Genomic DNA, 5,480 nt, shown 5'->3' on the forward strand with positions numbered 1-5,480 from the left:
GAGACCTATGGGGGGAGGGAGAGGAACAACTGTAATAATCTGAACAATAAAGATTTAATTTAAAAAAAATAAAAAATAAAAATTTACCAAAATAAAATCAGAAAGCCTATTTACAAAGGTTTATGCTTATTTTTCTGAGGGTCTGGGCCCCAGGTGCCTTCACAACTTATTTTATCTTCACTCTCCATGCAATGCGCAGACCTGGCTACCCTCCATCTTTGACACATCTCTTTCTAAGTTTCCCTAATTTATTCATTTTTAATTATCAACTTTAAATAGTTGCAGTGTTGTCATTTTGCTCATCAACCCCACCCCTGCCTTCTCCAGCAGAACACATGTCATTACTAGATACCCTGTAAAAACCCTTTAAATGTCATTGCCCCCCTCCTGGCCCAGCCCAGTCCACACAACCAATGAGAGATGGCAGCCCAGTGGGTGAAATTTAAGCAGAGGGAATGATCAAGGTGTAAAGCCACTCCCAGCAGGGACAACAGCACTGACAAGGGTCTGGCATCCAAAGAAATGAAGACTAGTTCCCCTTCACCTCTGGTGTGACCTTGGCTTTCAAGGCCTCCCACTGCATTCCTCAGCCCAGCCTGTTGTGGGGATTTGTACATCTTTGAGAGACACATATTCCGCTGCTGCCCTCCCTGGGAAAGGCCTACACATATACACCTGCCTTCAGAGCATCTGCCCTGAGATTCTGGTTCCAGCATCCATGGCTCTTCTTAGAAAGCCTGTGGCCTGCATGTAGGCACTCTGACTCTCTGAGGGGTCCCCATGTGAACTTCCTGGTTGCCATATATTCTGTGTCAAGGCAGACCATCCCATCACTCAATGTTCCTGTTTTCCTGGGATACAGCCATTTTATTTACTTGCATGCAGGAGAAAACTTACATTTATTTGTAAGTAAAAAATGGCTTGGTAGTTCAGTGGGTTAGAGCTTCGTCCAGATACCCCAAGGTTGTGGATTTGATCCCCAGTCAGGGGACATACAAGAGTCAACCAATAAACGCATAAATAAGCAGAACAACAAATAGATGTTTTCTCTCTCTCTCTCTCTCTAAAAAAAAAAAAAAAAAAAAAAAGAACGAGGCTGGAATTCCTTGATATCTTAAAAACAACAACTGCTTTAGCTGGGGCTGTATGCTCTGGACTCCACCCCTCAACTCCAAAGTCTCTCCTGAGGGGCCCCTGGTGGTTGTTTCTGGGGCCTCACTCTCCCCATACCGTATGCCCTTTCCAGTGGCCATCTCTTTGGTGCAGGCCTGGGGTGGGTGTTTTACACTGTTGCCCAGCAAGGCCTCTCCACGGGGCTTCACTTGAGAGAGAAAAGGGTCTCTATGCCTGTGCCACCGGAACAGCTCCCTGCTGTTCTGTTTCCACCCCCATCTCCAGCCCTGTCCCCACCCCCATCTCTTGTTCTGGATTCCTCCACCTGAAAAGGACCTTTCAGCAGTCTATCCCAGTCTGGCCACCCCCTTCCCTCAGCAGTGGCCCTCTAAGCTGCAGTTTCCTCTGACACCCAGGCCCCAGATGCTGCCACACTGAGTTTTTAGGCCCTGCATCAACTCCTTCAACTTGAGAAAACCAACTGGACAGAATGTAGTCCTTGGAATAAAGGTAAAAGGTAAATTTAAAAATTCCATAGTCTCCAAGAAGCCCCAAGATAACTTGAAAACTTCTGAATAGAGACAGGTGGCAGGCAGAGCTAGTGTTGTGGGCATGCTACCCATGCAGGCACATAGGATGCCACACTCAGAGGGCCCTGTGCTCAGCTTAATGCTCTGGTGTCGCTGTTTTGAAATTCTTAATGCTTTTCTTTAAAGCAAATATATATAGAGAGAGTGGCCAGATTATTATGACCACCTGACTTTTATAGGCAAATTAGCCATAAACTGCACCATATGGAATATGGAAGCTGAAGGCCTGTTCGAACACCTTTGCTGTCTGCAGTTACCAAGATAAAACGTCTCCAATTCGCACAGGAACACAAGGATTGGACAGTCAAGCATTGGAAAAAAGTCATGTGGTCCGATGAATCACGCTTCCAGTTGCATCATGCAGATGGCAGAGTGAGAATCTGGCGGAAACAGCATGAAAGCATGCACCCCACATGCATGAGTACAACCCTTCAAGCTGGTGGGGGCAGTGTAATGTTTTGGGGCATGTTTTCCTGGCATGATTTAGGCCCTTTAATTTGTGTGGAGCAATGTGTGAATAGCACAACATACCCAAGTATCGTTGCTGCCAGTTGCATCATGCAGATGGCAGAGTGAGAATCTGGCGGAAACAGCATGAAAGCATGCACCCCACATGCATGAGTACAACCCTTCAAGCTGGTGGGGGCAGTGTAATGTTTTGGGGCATGTTTTCCTGGCATGATTTAGGCCCTTTAATTTGTGTGGAGCAATGTGTGAATAGCACAACATACCCAAGTATCGTTGCTGATCAAGTTCATCCTATCATGTGTTTGGCGTATCCCAATGGAGATGGCTTCTTCCAACTAGACAATGCGCCATGCCACGCATCAGAATGTTCTCACATGTCAATGGGAAGATGTGTGTGTGTGTGTGTGTGTGTGTGTGTGTGTGTGTATGTTTTTATTGATTTTTTTTTTTTGAGAGGAAAAAAGTCAATGGGCTGCTTCCTGCACACTCTGTACTAGGGATTGAGCCCCCAACCTGGGTACGTGCCCTAATGGGAAACTGAACTGACGACCTTTTGGTGCATGGAACAACGCTCAACCAACTGAGCCACACTGGCCAGGGCATTATTTATTTATTTATTTATTTGTTTATTTATTTACTTTTAGTATTTTTACTGATTTCAGAGAGGAATGGAGAGGGAGATAAAAACATCGATGAGAGAGAATCATTGACTGGCTGCCTCCTGTACGCCCTGTACTGAGGATGGAGCCTGCCAACCCTGACATGTGCCCTGACCAAGAATCGAGCAGTAACCTCTTGATTCATAGGTCAATGCTCAACACTGAGCCACACTGGCCATGGCGTTCTTAATGCTTTCTGGCTAACTACTCAAGAGGTGGCCTCAATTGCTCTGGGGTGGCGTAAAGACCCACGGAGAACTTGGGGTCAGCTCCGGGCCATGGCATGTACCTTCAGGCACCTGGGCCCCTTCTCATCCCTGTTTGGTCACGCCTGCAGGAACCACCACACCTCCTTTGCCTCCAAACTTTCCATCACAAACTGAACCCCAAAATGTGCAGTTCAGAGGCACAAAACTAAAAGGGAGCCCAAACCCGGATGTTCTATACCTGGGGGTAAAAGCAACAGCACTAAGTAGCCTGTTTTCCAGCGGACTAAGCTTTGGCATATCATTTGTAAAGTGGGTATCTGAACAGTAACAGTGACAAATTCCTCACTGGGCTGACACACCTGTAATGTGAGAAAAGTACTTTGTAAAGAGCAAAGCACAGCTCACAGCTAACAGCACCTTTCCCACCACTATCTCTAGCTCCTTTAACTCTCTCCTGTAAAATCCTGACAATGCCAGCCCCTGGGACACCCTGCTGCCCCACCCCCTCCTCAGCAGTACCCACACATGGGGTAAGGGGTCTTTGGTCTGTTCCCTTGGACCCCTGTGTGCGATAAAATGTACTAACCATCGCCAGATGAGGCAGGTGGGCAAAGCAGCCCCTGACTTGGAACAGATACTCCCTGGCTAACTTTAGTTCTGCTGCAGGACTTCTGTGTGGCTTCCTGGAGCTGATGGGGTGGGAAGTCCAGGCTGCCACTTGTCAGAGGATGGCAATTCCATGCCACCACTACTGTCCTGCTCATTGGGGGCACCAGGCTAAGAGGACAAGGGATATGTTCACCGTGCCCCTCCTCCCTCCACCACCCCAGTCAACACTCACATTGCAACTTGGTCCTGTTTATTACTAAACACAAACAGGTTCTCTGGGAAAACACTGGTGGCTGTGATTTTCTCCCTGCTCTTCCTGAAATCCTCTTAAATTGTGCTAAGAAGTTATTGAAGTTAAACCAATAAAAAAAAAACCCTAAGGACATAGGGATGTAGATGTTAGGCCATCAGAGCCTTGAACATGAAAACAGCCTGTGCTGGGCAGTCAGTCTGGTGGCAAAAACTCTCCTGCCTTGCACATGGGTTCGGCCTCACAGGGCTCTGAATTCTGGGTGAGAGGGAATCAGCTTTCTTGGCACCAGAGTGGAGATGGGGCCAGCAAGATTTTGTTAAAACATAGCCCCACTTAAGGCACCTTCTTAAACCTCTAGCTTCTCAAAGTGGGTTCCTGGAGTGTGAGCATCACCTGGGCTTGTTAGGAATGCACAATCTCAGGCTTACCCCACACCTGCTGATGGTGAATATTTTAAACAGGGCCCCTGGGGAAGGAGGATGCACTCTAGGCCAAGAAACTACTCTCTGATGCACTGGAAAGGCCTGACACCCAGGTCCCTTCTCATCAGTGCACAGTGCAGACGCCTGGAACAGTCCATCCAAGGAGCCCTGCTGGAGGCCCTGCACTGGCCTCTGGTCTGAGCATGCAGGGGACACCCTGAACCACCTCCTGCTGGAGTGTGCTCCTTCTTCCCCAGATGCCCCCCTATGGCAGACAGGGGCTGGATATTCTGAGGTATTTTCAGAAGTCATGGGACTGTTTAGCCACATCTCTCACACACACACACACACACACACACTCAGACACACACACACACAAAATCAGAGACTTTAGAAGAGGCCCATCTGTAGGTTGCAGTGGAGCCCACTGGCTGTTGGGCAGCGTGGGGGCTTGCTCTTCTCTGCTGACACCAACCTCGATTCTGATGCTTCCTGGATTCAGAACAGCTGTGGTAAGTGCAGTACCTATTTGATCTATTTCTCTTTTCTAAGAATCCTATGGGGTGAGTGTTATGGATCCCATTTCACAGATGGGGACACTGAAGCTTGGGAAGTCAGTGTCTTGCCCCCAATGCACACTGGGGAGAGGGCCAAGCCAGGATTCAAACCCAAGATCCTTGTGCTCCATCCTGCCTCTCAGTCAGAATTTGCTTTCCCGTCACCAAGGAGATTAATGTCAGGACACTGAGAATGGCCACAGGGCTCAAGAGTGAGGAGCAGACGGGCAGGAAACGCTCAGGGACAACGCAGAAAGCCCAAGATCATTGAACCTGGAGATGAGGGGCTTCTGAGTCTCTGAGGGGGAGGGAACTGGCTTGCGTGTCCAGGGGAGGGGGCAAAACCTGTGTAGCAGAGGGTTGTGGGAGATCTGGTCACAGAGCACATCCTGGTGCCTTTCCCTCAATACCCCAAGCTGGCTGTCCGAGGGTCCCCTACCTTCTCACCTGGGTCAAGGCCATCCCTGTCATATAGGGAGAGCTTGTATACAAGAGGGCAGCCCAAGTATAACTAGGAGGAAGTCACCTGCAACTCCAGCTGGCGCTTTGGCAGTGTTCACTGCTTATAAGTTACACACCATCACCCTACACCACCACATC

Source organism: Myotis davidii, unplaced genomic scaffold, assembly GCF_000327345.1.
Source record: "Myotis davidii unplaced genomic scaffold, ASM32734v1 scaffold770, whole genome shotgun sequence".
Lineage (NCBI taxonomy): Eukaryota > Metazoa > Chordata > Mammalia > Chiroptera > Vespertilionidae > Myotis > Myotis davidii.